The sequence below is a fragment of the Hordeum vulgare genome, chromosome 3H (assembly GCF_904849725.1).
Source record: "Hordeum vulgare subsp. vulgare chromosome 3H, MorexV3_pseudomolecules_assembly, whole genome shotgun sequence".
Classification (NCBI taxonomy): domain Eukaryota; kingdom Viridiplantae; phylum Streptophyta; class Magnoliopsida; order Poales; family Poaceae; genus Hordeum; species Hordeum vulgare.
In genome coordinates this window covers 129,383,969-129,402,710 of record NC_058520.1, presented here as the reverse complement: position 1 = coordinate 129,402,710, position 18,742 = coordinate 129,383,969, and positions in this window count along the sequence as shown.

Below are 18,742 nucleotides of genomic sequence, written 5' to 3'. Positions count from 1 at the left end.
TGACAATAAATTTCAGTACACTATATAAATATTTCCTTACCAAATTCCACTTACCAAAGGCGCTTCACTCCCCGGCAACGGCGCCAGAAAAGAGTCTAGATGACCCACAAGTGTAGGGGATCTATCGTAGTCCTTTCGATAAGTAAGAGTGTCGAACCAAACGAGGAGCAGAAGGATGTGACAAGTGATTTTCAACAAGGTATTCTCTGCAAGCACTGAAATTATCGGTAACAGATAGTTGTGTGATAAGATGATTCGTAGCAAGTAGAAAGTAACAATAGTAACAAAGGTGCAGCAAAGTGGCCCAATCCCTTTTGTAGCAAGGGACAAGCCTGGAGAAACTCTTATAGGAGGTAAAGCGCTCCCGACGACACATGGGAATTTCTGTCAAGCTAGTTTTCATCATGTTCATATGATTCGCGTTCGCTACTTTGATAATTTGATATGTGGGTGGACCGATGTTTGGGTGCTGACCTTACTTGGACAACCATCCCACTTATGATTAACCCCTCGCGCAAGCATCCCACAACTACGAAAGAAGAATTAAGACAAAGTCTAACCATAGCATTAAACTAGTGGATCCAAATCAGCCCCTTACGAAGCAACACATAAACTAGGGTTTAAGCTTCTGTCACTCTAGCAACCCATCATCTACTTATTACTTCCCAATGCCTTCCTCTAGGCCCAAATAATGGTGAAGTGTTATGTAGTCGACGTTCACATAACACCACTAGAGTAAAAATAACATATAACGCATCAAAATATCGAACGAATACCAAATTCACATGACTACTTATAGCAAGACTTATCCCATGTCCTCAGGAACAAAAGTTACTACTCACAAAGCATAATTATATTCATGACCAGAGAGGTATTGAATAGCATCAAGGATATGAACATATAATCTTCCACCAAGTAATCCAACTAGCATCAACTACAAAGAGTAATTAACACTACTAGCAACCTTACAAGTACCAATCGGAGTCGCAAGACGGAGATTGGTTACAAGAGATGAACTAGGGTTTGGGAATGAGATGGTGCTGATGAAGATGTTGGTGGTGATGAGTCCCCTCCGACGAGAGGAGTGTTGGTGATGACGATGGCGATGATTTCCCCCTCCGGGAGGGAAGTTTCCCTGGCAGGACGGCCCTGCCGGACCTCTAGATTGGTTCTGCTCAAGTTCCGCCTCGTGGCGGCGGCGATTCCTCCCGAAAGCCTCCTCTTGATTTTTTCTGGAATGAAACCCTCCTTATAGCAAAAGATGGGAGCCAGAGGGGCAACAGGGAGCCCACAAGCCCCCTAGGCGCGGCCACGGGGTAGGCCGCGCCTAGCAGGCTTGTGGCCTCCTGGTGGCTCCCCTCTGGTACTTCTTCCGCCCAGTATTTTTTATAAATTTCAAAATAATTCCTCGTTGATTATCACGGCTTTTGGAGTTGCGCAGAATAGGTATCTCAAACTTGCTCCTTTTTCAGGCCAGAATTCCAGCTGCCGGCATTCTCCCTCTTCATGTAAACCTTGTAAAATAAGAGAGAAAAGGCATAAGTATTGTACCATGAAGTGTAATAACAGCCCATAAAGCGATAAATATCAACACAAAAGCATGATGCAAAATGGACGTATCTGCGGTCCCCAGCGCTGCCACATCATTCCCGGAGGACAATCATATGCCCAATGGTGCTATCGACAAAGCCCTTGCCCTCTGGCACCTTGGCCACGAAAACCGGGTATGCCACATCATTCCCGGAGAGACGCCGCTTCTCAAGAGAAAGAACACTGTCATGCAGACTCCGCATAGCACCAATTGCAGCATTGAGCAGATTAGTCGGTAGCATTGGCCTACCCGTCACATGCACCATCCTCGAGATATCCTTAGATATTGGTGGCCCGTCCTGAGCACGGACCGTACTCGGTGCCGGCTGGCTCGCACCCTTGTTATTTTTTCTTTTCCGTCCCTTCTGCTTCTTCTGCTGTAATGGGATCGAGTTCTGCTCAGAGACCACCTTCTTGAGTGTGTTGGGGCTGATAATATTTTGCACCTCGGCTATTTGAGTCTCGGTGAAGGCGGCAGCTGGAGGCGTCTCCTGAGAACTGAACAGACGACGCCTGTTGCAATTGGGTTTCTCCGCGGTACCAGCTAGATCGCGATCGTCTTTTGCAGGGTTGGGTTCTTGAGAAGCAGGCCCCAACAATTCTTCACCATACCCGTGTTCGTTGATGTACTTATCGACGTTGGGAAATGTACCATCGTCGTGTGGATCCTGTGCCATATGCATGTCCGGATCAGGTGACGGCGGTAGCGTTGCGGCGGTCTTGCCATGGCTTGGCGCCGGCACGACTAGCGGTGTTGTCTGTGGGGTGGTGTCCCCCGCCCCCAAACGAATCTGGCTCTTCGGCCAAAGCATGGACTAGTTTAAGCAGGCGCTAAGGGTCATCACATCATCTTCGTCGGCCCCAGGGGGTCGATACGGAGGTAACAAGTCGTTGCAGCCCCGCAGCACCCGAAAAAGTTGAACCCTATACACGGTGGGTGGCATCAGATTACTGTGGAACACGCGGTTGCCCGGTTCAACGATTTTGGCCTTGGCGACATCGATCAACTCGCCGTCCACAAAGTGTAGGAGAGTGCATGGAACGTTGGCGGCGCCCTGAGAAAACAGGTAGGGCGTCAGGGATGCCCAGTCAAAGGCACGGAGATGAAGTCATCAGCCGAGGCTTAGTTACCGTGATGGCGTCGAGCTCGGCTAATGTCGAGGCACCACCAACGGCGGGCGTGCAAGTGATGGAGGGGCCGCTTGCTGCCGAGGTGCCGACCGGCGTATTCTTCCCACACCCGGGTACATTAAGCTCCAATACCGGCGCCGACGCCGGAGACACCAATGCCGTCTCCGCCGGAGACACCGATGTCGGCGCGTTGTGCGACTTGCTGCCCGTGAAGCTAGGAATCGGGGGCGGCCCCTGTTGGCCACCCGCAATCCAGCCCCGCAGCCCCTCAAGCAAGGAAGGCATAATGGCGGTGATCGTCGCTCCCAGTTGGTCTCGCACTTGCTCTTGGACTATCTCCGGAATCCGCGCCACTTTTGCCTTGAGTTCTTTAACCTCGCGCTCCTGGCTTTCTGAGCTAGTTTTCTCTCCTTTCGCCCAACCTTATAGTATTCCGACCATTTCGTGGACAAGCCTTCGTCGGCCACACGACCAGCTGACGACGGATTACTGAACTTATCCTTGTGTTTCATTACATTCAATGCCCTATTTAAAGTGGTGTCCCAAGGGATAGACGGGGAGCTCTGAGACCCCGCGTTACTGCTTTCAGTTTCCCGCGGAAGGAACGTGAACCATTTAGAAATTTGGCTTCATTAATTAGAATGCAACCATATGGAGCTAATTACGCGGGGGTGTATTCCTTAACAGAACACACTCAAGCTCCTTCACCTTCGGATCCGTGGTAAGCTCCATTGTTACCGGGTCCACCTTGTACCGGGTCGTGACATAGTTCCTGGTGTGCTTTTCATGGTATTTATCGAAGAGGGGCGGTAGGCCTTGCTCGGCACGCTCCGCGTCCTCCTTTTCCCATTTAGGTCCCGCAACTCTGTAACCGCTGGGACCGAGTTTGTGGACCCCTAAGTTCAAGTCCTGCATATATTTCCCCCACTGACTTGATTATGCGGATGCGTTGCTCTCGCACTTGATCTTGAACTCTAGGTAGTCAGCTTCGCTGATCGAAGGATTTGTCTCCTTGATCTTCTCATAACTATCACCTCTTAGAATCCTTCTCTTCACCGCGGCTCTCCAAGTATCCAGGGCCGTGCTCATCTTCGTGAGGGCGGCACTGTTCACTTTATTCCCTGAGAGGTGTGTGTTTGCGAAGTCACCGGGGAACTTGTAACGTTCGTGCAGCTTCGTGAAGAGGAGGTTGCACAGATTCCCTCGGTCATGATGCCTTAGGTTCTCGGTGTTGATCGAGACGGTGCTCCGGAGAATGCACCTGAGTTGTCCCGCGTACCCACCAACTAATTCTTTGGGCGCCGTTGGATGCCCACTGGAGTAAACTTCAGTAAATTCCTTCTTGACAGTGCCGAGCACGTTCGGGCGCCGGTCCTTCCGTTGCCTCTTTGGTTTACTCCTACGTAACCGTAAGGAAGTTTTACTCCTACGAGGCAGGTGAAAAACTGCTCGATCTCCTTCTGACTTAGAGTGAAGCACGCGGGAGGGCAGTCATATTCGATCTTCTTGGCCTTTTTGCCTTTGCGACGACTTTCCGTGTCCTTCGCCTCATCATCATCATCATCATTATGGGGTTTGTGTGAAGCTCCTCCCCGATGCCCATTGATTGCAAGTCTGCCCTTGCTTTCGGCCCATCTTTGGTCCTCTCTAGCAAGTTGAGCAGGGTACCAAGCAGACTCTCGCACACGTTCTTCATGATATGCATGACATCAAGGCTGTGAGGCACACGGAGGATCTTCCAGTACGGCAAGTCCCAGAAAACAGACCTCGTTTTCCATACCTTCAGCAGCGGCTCTGGCGCCTTTCGCTTCTTTCCTGACGGTGGGCACTCTTTCCAATTTTTCAACAGCTCGTCTATTTCCTCGCCGCTCCTCGTACATGGGGGTCTTCGGGGTTCGGTTTCACCATCGAACACATCCTTGCGTTTTCTCCATGCGTCATCGTCGCGAAGCCACCTTCGCTGTCCCATGAACACGGTTTTCGAAGACCCGGGATCTCTATCTAGCTGGCGATAGTTGTGTCATCCATGCACCTGACGCATGCACAAAATCCATGGACCACCTACCCCGCGACATATCCGTAATCGAGATAGTCGTGCATCGTCGTGAGCCGTGCAACTCTCATAGGGAAATATTGTTTCGCTGCGGCGTCCCACGTATTGGCCGGCGTTTTCCACAACGTGTCTAGCTCCTCTTTCAGCAGCCCCAGATACAGATTGATGTCGTTCCCCGGTTGTTTCGGCCCTTCAATTAGCATACTCATGTGAATGTACTTCCTCTTCATGCACATCCAGGGGGGAAGGTTGTACATCCACACAAACACAGGCCAGCTGCTGATACGTCTCCAACGTATCTATAATTTTTGATGGTTTCATGCTATTATCTTGTCAAACTATGGATGTTTTGTATGCATTTTATATCTTTTTGGTAATAACTTATTAACTCAGTGCCAAGTGCCAGTTCCTGTTTTTTCCATGTTTTTGACCCTTTTCAGAGGAGCATTATAAACGGAGTCCAAACGGAATAAAACTTCCGAAAAGATTTTTTCCGGAACAGAAGATACGCAGAAAGCTTGGGAACCAAGGCAGGGAGTCCCGGGGGAGGCCACAAGCCCTCATGGCGCGACCAGGGGGGCCTGCGCCTCCCAGGCTTGTGGGCTCCCTCGGCCTCCCCTGCCCTAGCTCCTTCGCCTATAAATTCCCTAAAATCCTAGAAAAATCACGGGAGCGACGAAAACACTTTTCCGCCGCCGCAAGCTTCGGTCTCCGCAGGATCCCATCTGGGCACGTTCTGGTGCCCTGCCGGAGGGGGGATTCGGATACGGAGGGCTTCTTCATCAACACCATGACCTCTCCGATGATGCGTGAGTAGTTCACCATAGACCTATGGGTCCATAGCTAGTAGCTAGATGGCTTCTTCTCTCTCTTGGATCTTCAATACAAAGTTCTCCATGATCTTCATGGAGATCTATCCGATGTAATCTTCTTTTGCGGTGTGTTTGTCGAGATCCGACGAATTGTGGATTTATGATTAGATTATCTATGAATATTATTTGAGTTTATTCTGATCTCTCTTATGCATGATTTCATATCCTTGTAATTCTCTTCGAGTTGTGGGTTTTGTTTGGCCAACTTGATCTATAATTCTTGCAATGGGAGAAGTGCTTGGTTTTGGGTTCATACCATGTGGTGACCTCACCGAGTGACAGAAGGGGTAGCAAGACACGCATCATGTTGTTGGCATCAAGGGTAAAAAGATGGGGTTTTCATCATTGGTTTGAGTTTATCCCTCTACATCATGTCATCTTGTTTAAGGCGTTACTCTGTTCGTCATGAACTCAATACACTATATGCATGCTGGATAGCGGTCAATGTGTGGAGTAATAGTAGTAGATGCAGAAAGTATCGGTCTACTTGTCTCAGACGTGATGCGTATATGTATGATCATTGCCTTAGATATTGTCATGACTTTGCACGGTTCTATCAATTGCTCGATAGTAATTTGTTCACCCACCGTAATATTTGCTATTTTGAGAGAAGCCTCTAGTGAACACTATGGCCCCCGGGTCTACTTCACACCATATTTTCAGCCTTACTCTTTTACTTCATTGCACTTTCTGTCTTCAGATATCACTTTGCAATCAATCTTGAAGGGATTGACAACCCCTTTATAGTGTTGGGTGCAAGCTCTTTTGTGTTTGCGCGGGTACTCTGGACTTGACGAGATTCTCCTACTGGATTGATACCTTGGTTCTCAAACTGAGGGAAATACTTACTGCTCCTGTGCTGCATCACACTTTCCTCTTCAAGGGAAAAACCAACGCAAGCAAGTCTCCCTCAACCGTCAAATTCTGGCGCTGTTGTTTGAGAAGTAGCAGAAGGATTTCTGGCACCGTTGCCGGGGAGGATCAAGTCAATAACTCATCCAAGTAAGTTTCGCAAACTCATCTCTTGCATTTACTTTTTTGCCTCTCGTTTTCCTCTCCCCCACTTCTGGAAAAAAAAATTACAAAAATATTTGCCTTTTTCATTCGCCCTTTTCTCTCGCTTGCTTTCTGTTCGCTTGTGTGCTTGCTTGCTTGCTGAAGTCACCATGACTGAAAACACCAAACTTTGTGACTTCTCGAATTCTAATAATAATGATTTTATTAGTACTCCGTTTTCTCTCGCCACTAGTGCGGAGTCATACGAAAGCAATGCTGCTTTGCTGAATCTTGTTATGAAAGAGCAATTCTCCGGCCTTCCTAGTGAAGATGCCGCATCCCATCTTAACACCTTCATTGAGCATTGTGATATGCAAAAGAAGAAAGATGTGGATAATGATGTGATTAAATTGAAGCTTTTCCCTTTCTCGTTGCGAGATCGAGCAAAAACTTGGTTTTCGTCTTTGCCCAAAAATATTATTGATTCTTGGAACAAGTGCAAACATGCTTATATATCAAAGTATTTTCCGCCGGCTAAGATTATCTCTCTCCATAATGATATCATGAATTTTAAGCAACTTGATCATGAACATGTTGCACAATCTTGGGAGAGAATGAAATTGATGATTAGAAATTGTCCCGCTCATGGCTTGAGTCTTTGGATGATTATACAAATCTTTTACGCTGTCTTGAATTTCGCTTCTAGAAATATCTTGGGCTCCGCCTCAGGTGGAACGTTCATGGAAATCACATTAGGAGAAGCTACAAAACTCCTAGACAATATCATGACGAACTACTCTTAGTGGCACACTGAAAGGTCACCTACTAGTAAGAAGGTACACGCTATAGAAGAAATTAACTCGTTGAGTGCTAAGGTGGATGAGTTAATGAATTTGGTTGCTAGTAGAAGTCCTCCTTTAGATCCTAATGATATGCCCTTGTCTTCCTTGATTGAGAGTAGCAACGCTAGCTTGGACGTTAATTTTGTTGGTAGGTATAATTTTGGCAACAACAATGCTTTTAGAGGAAACTATGTTCCTAGGCCTTTTCGTAGTAACCCCTCTAATAACTTTGGCAACTCCTACAACAATACTCATGGAAATTACAATAGATTACCCTCTGATCTAGAGAGTAATATCAAAGAGTTTATCAACTCACAAAAGATTTTCAATGCGTCCATAGAGGTAAAACTACTCAAAATTGACGATTTAGCTAGGAGCGTTGATAGAATGTCTAGTGATATTGATGCTTTGAAAGTTAGATGCGCTCCTCCCAAGATCAATATGGATGAAACTTTGAAAGCTATGCGTGTTTCCATGAGTGAGAGCAAAGAAAGAACCGCCAAATTCATGCTAGACATGAATGGCTTAAAAAGGCGTGTGTGTTCTCGTGATAAGAATCACGAAGATCTTAAAGTGCTTGGTGTGACTCCATTGAATCTTTGATCTCTTGTGTCAAACCTAATGATTATGGGGCTGGATATGAATCCCCTTTGGTTGAAAAACGCCCCAATGATTCGGAGCCCATCTATCTTGATGATAAAAGCATTGAAAGTGGAGTAGAAGATATTAAAACTATGAGCAGTAATGAAATTACTACTTTGGATTTCAAGGAATTCAATTACGATAGTTGCTCCTTGATTGAATGCATTTCCTTGATGCAATCCATGCTAAACTCTCCACACGCTTATAGCCGAAACAAGGCCTTTACCGATCATATCGTCGAAGCTATGATAAAATCTCTTGAAGATAAACTTGAATTGGAAGTTTCTATCCCTAGAAAGCTTCATGATGAGTGGGAACCTAATATCAAAATCAAAATCAAAAACTATGAATGCAATGCTTTGTGTGATTTGGGTGCTTGTGTTTCCGCGATTCCAAAATCTTTATGTGATGTTCTGGGTTTTAATGAGATTGAGGAGTGTTCTCTTAATTTGCATCTTGCGGATTCTATTGTCAAGAAACCCATGGGAAGGACCAATGATGTTCTTATTATTGCAAATAGGAACTATGTACCCGTGGGTTTCATTGTGCTTGCATTGATTGCAATCCTACATGCCCTATCGTTCTTGGTAGACCTTTCCTAAGGACTATCGGTGCTATCATCGATATGAAGGAAGGGAATATTAGATTTCAATTTACTTTAAAGAAGGGCATGGAGCATTTTCCTAGAAAGAAAATAAGATTGTCTTATGAATCCATGATCAGGGCTACTTATGGTTTGAGCACCAAAGACGATGATACGTGATTCTATCGCTTTATGCCTAGCTAAGGGCGTTAAACAATAGTGCTTGTTGGGAGGCAACCCAATGAATTTATCTTTTTCTTTCTGTTTTGTTGTGTCCACACCATCATAATTCTGTCTTTTGTGTTTCTTTTTGTGTTTGATCCAAGCAAAACCTTTATGACTAGTCTTGGTGATGGTTGTTTGATCCTGCTGGAAAAAGACAGAAACTTTTCGCTCATGAGATTATTTTTAATTTTTATTCAGAAAGAGCTTTTTAGTTGATTATTTTTGCTGCTGGTTGATATGCCTTTTGCCCAGGCAGTCGTCAGTTTTCAGAATTTTGGAGGTACCAGAAGTATACAAGTATACAGATTGCTACAGGCTGGTCTGTTTTTGACAGATTCTGTTTTTGTTGAGTTGGTTGCTTGTTCTCATGAAACTATTGATAGTACCGGGGGGTACTAGACATGGAAAAATGAGAATAGAGTAATATAACACCAATATGAATAGAAATCAAGATTGCTACAGTACCTAACGAGGTGATAGTTTGTTTTCTTGTGCTAATGATATCACGAGTTTCAGTTTAAGTTTTGTGTTGTGAAGTTTTAAAGTTTGGGGTGATGTTCTCATGGAAAAAGGGATAAAGAGTGGAAAGATCTCAAGCTTGGGGATGCCCAAGGCACCCCAAGACAAATTCAAGGACACCAAAAAGCCTAAGCTTGGGGATGCCCCGGGAAGGCATCCCCTCTTTCGTCTTCAATCCATCGGTAACATTACTTGGAGCTATCTTTTTATTCACCACATGATATGTGTTTTGCTTGGAGCGTATTGTAGTAGGAGTCTTTTCTTTTTGTTGTGTCACAATCATCCTTGTTGCACACCTTTTGAGGGAGACATGCACTCATCGTGAATTTGCTAGAATGCTCATTGTGCTTCACCTATATCTTTTGAGCTAGATAATTTTGCTCATTGTGCTTCACTTATATCTTTTGAGCTAGATAATTTTGCTCTATGTGCTTCACTTAGATCTTTTGGAGCACGGCAATGCGTGACTTGGTAGTTGGTTTGTGCTATGAAAGTAGTCCCAAAGGTGATAGGTACCCAAAGAGGATACAAAAACTTCCATCTTCATGTGCATTGAGTAGAAAGAGAAGTTTTATTCCTCTCAATTAGTTTTGAGACGTGGATTTGGTAATATTAAGAGTTATGTTAGTAGGGTGTTGTGAATCTAGAAATACTTGTGTTGAGGTTAGTGATTCCTGTAACATGCACGTATGGTGAACCGCTATGTTAGGAAGTCGGAGCATAATTGATCTATTGATTGTCATCCTTTGTGTTGCGGTGGGGATCGCGCGATGGTTAACACCTACCAACCCTTCCCCTAGGAGTATGCGTTTAGCACTTTGTTTCGATTACTAATAAAAACTTTTGCAATAAGTATGTGAGTTCTTCATGACTAATGTGAGTCCATGGTATAGATGCACTTTCACCTTCCACCATTGCTAGTTTCTCTAGTGTCGCGCAATTTTCGCCGGTGCACAAACCCACCATATTCCTTCCTCAAAACAGGCACCATACCTACCTACTATGGCATTTTTATAGCCATTCCGAGATATATTTCCATGCAACTCCCACCGTTCCGTCTCATGACTTGTGACGTCACTCTCATATTGCCATTGCATGATCGTAAGATAGCTAGCGAGATGTTTCAACGTCATACGCCAAGCTAGATCGTTGCACATCCCGGTACACTGCCGGAGGCATTTCCTATAGAGTCACCATCGTTCTAAGCTTTGAGCTATGAGTAAATAAAAGTGTGATGATCATCATTATTAGAGCATTGTCCCATGTGAGGAAAAAGAGAGAGGCCAAAGAGCCCAAATAAAAAAGAGAGAAGAGAAAAAAGAGAGGCCAAAGAGCCCCCCAAAAAGAGAGAAAAACAGAGAAGGGACAATTCTACTATCTTTTTCCACACTTGTGCTTCATAATAGCACCATGTTCTTCATGATTGAGAGCCTCTCGTTTCGTCACCACCTTATGCTAGTGGTAATCTTTATTATATAACTTGGCTTGTATATTCCAATGATGGGCTTCCTCAAATTGCCCTAGGTCTCCGTGAGCAGGCAAGTTGGATGCATACCCTCTAGTTCTCCTTTTGAGCTTTCACATACTTATAGCTCTAGTGCATCCTTTGTATGGCAATCCCTACTCATTCACATTGATATCTATTAATGGGCATCTCCATAACCCTTTGATACGCCGAGTCAATGTGACCATCTCCTCCTTTTTTGTCTCACAACCACCACCACACTCTATTCCACCTATAGTGCTATATCCATGGCTCACGCTCATGTATTGCGTGATAGTTGAAAAAGGTTTGAGAAAGTAAGAGTGCGAAAACAATTACTTGGCCAATACCGGGGTTGTGCATGATTTAAATTAGTTGTGTGTGGATGATGGAGCATAGCCAGACTATATGATTTTGTAGGGATAACTTCCTTTGGCCTTGTTATTTCAAAAGTTCATGATTACCTTGCTAGTTTGCTTGAAGTATTATTGTTTTCATGTCAATAGCAAACTATTGTTTTGAATCTTACGGATCTGAACATTCATGTCACATGAAAGAAGTTACAAAGGACAACTATGCTAGGTAGCATTCCACATCAAAAATTCAGTCTTTATCACTTCCCTACTCTAGGACGAGCACGTGTTAAGCTTGGGGATGCTTGATACGTCTCCAACGCATCTATAATTTTTGATGGTTTCATGCTATTATCTTGTCAAACTTTGGATGTTTTGTATGCCTTTTATATCTTTTGGGGACTAACTTATTAACTCAGTGCCAAGTGCCAGTTCCTATTTTTTCCGTGTTTTTGACCCTTTTCAGAGGAGGATTTTAAACGGAGTCCAAACAGAATAAAACTTCCGATAAGATTTTTTCTGGAACAGAAGATACGCAGAAAGCTTGGGAACCAAGGCAGGGAGTCCCGGGGGAGGCCACAAGCCCTCATGGCCTGGGCCTCCCCTGCCCTAGCTCCTTCGTCTATAAATTCCCTAAAATCCCAGACAAAATCAGGGGAGCCACGAAAACACTTTTCCGCCGCCGCAAGCTTCTGTCTCTGCAAGATCCCATCTGGGGCACGTTCTGGTGCCCTGCCGGAGGGGGGATTCGGATACGGAGGGCTTCTTCATCAACACCATGAGCTCTCTGATGATGCGTGAGTAGTTCATCATAGACCTACGGGTCCATAGCTAGTAGCTAGATGGCTTCTTCTCACTCTTGGATCTTCAATACAAAGTCCTCCATGATCTTCATGGACATCTATCCGATGTAATCTTATTTTGCAGTGTGTTTGTCGAGATCCGATGAATTGTGGATTTATGATCAGATTATCTATGAATCTTATTTGAGTTTCTTCTTATCTCTCTTATGCATGATTTCATATCCTTGTAATTCTCTTCGAGTTGTGGGTTTTGTTTGGCCAACTTGATCTATAATTCTTGCAATGGGAGAAGTGCTTGGTTTTGGGTTCATACCGTGCGGTGACCTCACCCAGTGACAGAAGGGGTAGTGAGGCACGCATCGTGTTGTTGCCATCAAGGGTAAAAAGATGGGGTTTTCATCATTGGTTTGAGAATATCCCTCTACATCATGTCATCTTGCTTAATGCGTTACTCTGTTCATCATGAACTCAATACACTAGATGCATGCTGGATAGCGGTCGATGTGTGGAGTAATAGTAGTAGATGCAGAAAGTATTGGTCTACTTGCTCGGACGTGATGCCTATATGCATGATCATTGCCTTAGATATCGTCATGACTTTGCGCGGTTCTATCAATTGCTCGACAGTAATTTGTTCACCCACCGTAATATTTTCTATTTTGAGAGAAGCCTCTAGTGAACACTATGGCCCCCGGGTCTACTTCACACCATATTTTCAGCCTTACTCTTTTACTTCGTTGCAGTTTCCGCCTTCGGGTCTCACTTTGCAATCAATCTTGAAGGGATTGACAACCCCTTTATAGCGTTGGGTGCAAGCTCTTTTGTGTTTGCGCAGGTACTCTGGACTTGACGAGATTCTCCTACTGGATTGATACCTTGGTTCTCAAACTTAGGGAAATACTTACTGCTCCTGTGCTGCATCACCCTTTCCTCTTCAAGGGAAAAACCAACGTAAGCAAGTCTCTGTCAACGTGTCAAATTCTGGCACTGTTGTTTGAGAAGTAGCAGGTGCTATGTGTGCTTCTCTAGCTGCCAAACGGATTGAATCCATCGGTGCTCGTGCCCAGCATGATGTTCCTTGGATCGTCCCCAAATTCTGGGTGTTCAAAGTTCAACGCTTGCCACTGGCTCGCATCCTTAGGGTGACTCAGCATCTTGTCTTTTTTATTTATCTCCGGATCATTTCCGTCATCTTCTCGCTTCTTCTCCTCCCTATCCGCGTGCCAACGCAGGAGCTCTACTTGCTTAGGGTCCGCGAAATACCGCTGCAGACGAGGAGTGATCGGAAAGTACCACACCACTTTTCGAGGAGCTTTCTTCCTCTTCTTGTATCGAGTGACGCCGCACACCGGACATATGGTAGACTCTGCGTGCTCGTCCCGATAAATGATGCAATCATTCATGCACACATGGTATTTCATGTGCGGTAAATCCAGAGGACACATGATTTTCTTCGCCTCCTCGAAACTGGTCGGGCACTTGTTCCCCTTGGGAAGACGTTCGAGCGAGAATGACATGTTCTCGTCGAAGCATGCGTCGGTCATTTTGTGTTTTACCTTTCATCTCTAGAGCCATGAGCATTACTTTCAGGCGGGTATCCTCGGGCTTGCATCCTTCATACAATGGAATAACCGCGTCTATCTCCAGTTGGTCCAGCTTGGCTTTCTCTCGGGCGGCAGCTCTTGCGTTACCCGTGTGCTTGAGAAGCAGCTCTTGAATATGAGGGTCCTGCACCCAGCCCATCGATGGTCCATCGTCGTCTGCTCCGTCATCTTCATCTTCATGATCATGCCCTTCATCTTGATCTTCCTCATCATCATGTCCGGCATCTTCTACATGATGACTGTTTCCTGCATCTACTTCATGATCATGTCCTGGAGATTCTTCGTATTCTCGCCCGCCCTCGCCGCTATTGTCTTGCTGCCCTTCCTTATTTCTTTCCCGGCCCCCATGGACGACTTCATAATCATCTTCATCACCTTGCCACCGATAGCCATCCATGAAACCACGCACGAGCAGGTGGTCCCGCACCTGTCTGGAATCCGGGTCCATAAGGCTCTTCAGCTTGCATCTTCGACACGGACATCTTATCTCCGTCTCGTTCTTTTGAAGCATCTCGGCCTTCGCGGAGCTCAAAAAACTATTCACGATGCCTTCGGTCATCGTGCGGACGATGGTCGCCTGCGGGGTAGAGCAAAACGATATTATGGAACCAAAATTTTCTTTTGGCATGACTTTGCCTAAAAATAGGACCAAAAAGAATGCATAGTGCCAAGTTTTTGTCGAAACGGAAATGAATCAACATTCCGGCAAAATATTGGCAACTATCGCATTTCAAATACCGATACCTGCAAACACAAACATATGCAACACCACAAACATACGTAGATCTAGGCCATAAAAAGTGTGTACGTTGGAGGGAGAAAAAAGTAGATCTAGAACACAAAGAAAGCTTTCCCCTTGCTTACCTATCAAAAAAAGGAAATTTAACCACTTAATTTGGGTGAATCTATGGTGCAAATGAGGTGAGGAGGAGGAGGTAGCCGAGACCAAGCTTGGTAGAGGTGGAGAGAATGAAGTGGGGAAAGTGAGTGTGGTAGGTGGCTGTCAAAAATATCTAGCTGCTCTCAGGTTACCAATGGCGCACCTCCTAAGAATGCGCCATTGGTAACCAGGGTTACCAATGGCGCACCTGGTGTGTGATGCACCATTACTAGTTTTGAGAAAAATATTGAATTTTTTTTAGTAGTGGCGCACCGTGGGTGTGGTGCGCCATTACTAGTTAAAACTAGTAATGGCGCACTTTCTCCTGGTGCGCCACTGCTAAGTGTGGAAAGGGTGTGGGGCCAGGACAAAACTAGTAATGGCGCACCACACACCAGGTGCGCCATTAGTAATATGGCCATTAATGGCGCACCTATATCTGGTGCACCACTGCTATATAGCAGTGGCGCACCACATACATGGTTCACCATTAATGTGCATATTAGCTATAGCCGTTTTTCTAGTAGTGTTCAAAGCAATAGGGTTACCATAAGTATTGGAATCACACATCAGAGTTCACTTGTCGGTATTCCGGTTAGAAACAACACGAGGACCAATAAATGAATGGTGATGGCGAGAAGTATCACTACATCAAGAATTCTTAAGACGTGCAATAATTCTCACAACATTCTTGACATAAAAGATAGTAATACTCCAAGGTGGAAGATAACATAGGCTGGATAACAAGGAAATTAAGGGACACCACAAAACATGAACAAGTTTGTGTTGGAGGGAAGGCAAAAAGGTTGTCGATGACATCACAAATCATCGAGGGGAAAGGATGGTGTTTCTCATCATGAACTCGATTGATACCCCGAAAGAGCTCAGAATGTGGATGAGGATCACGACACATTTGTCGAGAAGTTTCATGAAGATGTAATCGTGCAGCGACAGCATCAATAAAGGGAATGATGAAGCGAAAGGTTGTTGGAACCACAGGTAAGATTGTTAGCTCAGAATCAAAATTGCCTTTTAAGACAACCAACTTGACGTTGAAAGCTCGATGTAAGCTTATTGCACTTCTGAAAATGTGTTTCAGGGATGAAGGACACAGATAGCATGGTCAAGCTCTAGCATGACGATGTTGATATAGCTTAACAGCTTGGAAGGACATGATTGAGTACAAATTCATAAGCAAAGAAGACCACTAAGAGTTGTTGAATCGCAATGCATACTTGATTTAGTTATCGGTGCCCTTGAGTGTCCAACAACTCAAAACCAGAGGAAACTGGAATCGGTGAAATATCATAGTTTATGAGGGGCTCATAAGGGTTTACGTAGCTCCATGATATTCTCGACATACCAGGGATAATACTTGAAAGTAGACCAGAATTATAGGTTAGACTAGTGTATTGATCTATGAAAGACAAGCACCTTAACTCGTATGAGAATGAAATCAAGGTAGAACAACATGGTCGGAACCATGATTGTAAAGTACTAAATCACAGATACAATATCAAATCATACAATGAATAATTATTATACGAGTGATAGGAATAACGTTATTTCCATGGGCATGAACAAAAAGTTCAAGGTCGACTCCCACTTCATCAATGCATCACATGCCATTTACTCCTCGCCTTTGATGAGGTTGTAGCTTCGAAGGATTATCTGGAAAAACACTAGAAGAGTAAGAATCGTGAAAACTATCGGGTTCACATGGATTAGGGAAGGCATAGGTTCAACCCATCGGGGCATCTTATGAACATATACCACAAACTTCGAGAGTAGTTTAACATATGCTTGAAATGCATGGCTGACAAAAGCATATGATACAACTTATCAGAGGGAGAATATACAGTTTACCAATGATATCATGTATCAGGGGAAGAACATCACAAGAATTTAGAATGTGAAGGATGCTATCGGATAATAATAAAAAAATGGGTCTGGCGGTTCACAAAGGACATGATGTGAGTATCGGTACTCAATCAGGGGAAGATAGAATGCAAGGCATTTGATTATAGAACATCTAAAAATGTATCGATACTTAAATACCAAAGGAATTATGATTTCTAGGTTGATGTATCAGAATCAGATGCTTCGATCAAATACGAGTAAGCTGAATGGACTTAGATGGACAATCAATCAAGGTTGATTTGTCGAGAACCAGCACCTGTTTGAAAAGTCGTCTGAGCCAAAAAGATAATCTATAAGGATCAATTGATGATTGCATGCATTCGCACACATGTTGAGTCAATAAGATCAGAATAACAACCACAAGGATTTTAATGAATATTGCTTGACATATGGAATTAACGATAATGCAAGAAGATAAGGAAGATCGAGAGCAATAGGCTTCTAAGGATTTCGGAAGATCGAATAGCAATTTGAAGAACTTGCAAAACCCATGTCAAGTGAGGACGAATGAATCCTCGATAAGATAATTCGATGTATCTTGTAATGACAAGAGCAACTGGAAATAATCCATGATCGACACTTGTATGTAGTCATCAATAGGGGTTGACCAAGGAAGGGAAATCGCAAATGCGATGAGCACAAGTTCTCGAGAGAACATCAGAGAGTATCTTCGGAGTCTTCTCATGAATCAAGCCATCGTTTGGTATGTGGGGCTCTCCGGGAGGAAGTATTTACGAGAACCTAAAGTTAGAGTTAGAAAATCTTTAACCCGAAAGAGAATAGAGATGAGAACCCAGAGTATAGAAAAGGAGTAAAAGATCCTAATACCACCCGATTGAGATGCGGGCCCATAAGGTACACAACAATGTTAGTAAAGTTTTTCAAGTACTAGACTCAACTTCGGCTAGGGAGTTGGAAAGGGGGCTACCTACAGGCGACATGCTTTGATACCAACCTTTGACGCCCTCGATTTGACTATACGCAAATCATACACGCAAATGCGTACGACCAAAATCAAGGACTCGCGGGAAGATATCACAACACAACTCTAGACACAAATAAAAACATACAAGATTCATATTACAAGCCAGGGGCCTCGAGGGCTAGAATACAGAAGCTCGAGAAACACACGAGTCGGCGGAAGCAACAAATATCTTGTTGGGTAACGTAGCATAAATTCAAAATTTTCCAACGCATATTCAGATCTTCCTATGGAGAGACCAGCAACGAGAGAGGGGTAAGAGCATCTTCATACCTTTGAAGATCGCTAAGCGGAAGCGTTACTAGAACACGGTTGATGGAGTCGTACTCGCAGCGATTCGGATCGCGGTGTGATTCCGATCTAGTGCCGAACCACGACACCTCCGCGTTCAACACACGTGCAACCCGGTGACGTCTCCCGCACCTTGATCCAGCAAGGAGGAGGGAGAGGTTGGGGAAGAACTCCAGCAGCACGACGGCGTGGTGTCGATGGAGAGACGAGGTCTCCCGGCAGGGCTTCACCAAGCACCGGCAGAGAGGAGGAGGAAGTAGGGCAGGGCTGCGCCGAGGGAGAGGCAAAAGTCTGTCTCCCAAAGGCCAAAACCCCTCTCTATTTATAGGAGGAGGGGAAGGGGCTGCGCCACCCCTAGGTTTCCCTCCCTAGGGGCCGACGGCCACCAGATGGGAAAGGGGGGCGGCGGCTAGGGTGGGGAGGGGGTGTCGCACCACCTGGTGGGCCTTAGGCCCACCTGGCTTAGGGTTTGCCCCCCTTTCTCTCCCCACGCATTGGGCTGAGTGGGGAGGCGCACCAGCCCACCTAGGGGCTGGTTCCCTTCCCCACTTGGCCCACCTTACCTCCCGGGGTCGTTTCCCCCTTCGGTGGACCCCCGGGGCCACCTCCGGTGGTCCCGGTGGTCCCCGTACGTTACCAGTGATGCCCGAAACACTTCCGGTATCCAAAACCATCCGTCCCATATATCAATCTTTACCTTCGGACCATTCCGGAGATCCTCGTGATGTCCGGGATCTCATCCGGGACTCCGAACAACTTTCGGTAACCTCGTATAACAATTCCCTATAACCCTAGCGTCATCGAACCTTAAGTGTGTAGACCCTACGGGTTCCGGAGACAGGCAGACATGACCGAGACGCCTCTGCGGCCAATAAATATCAGCGGGGTCTGGATACCCATGGTGGCTCCCACTTGCTCCACGATGATCTCATCGGATGAACCACGATGTCAAGGATTCAATTAATCCCGTATA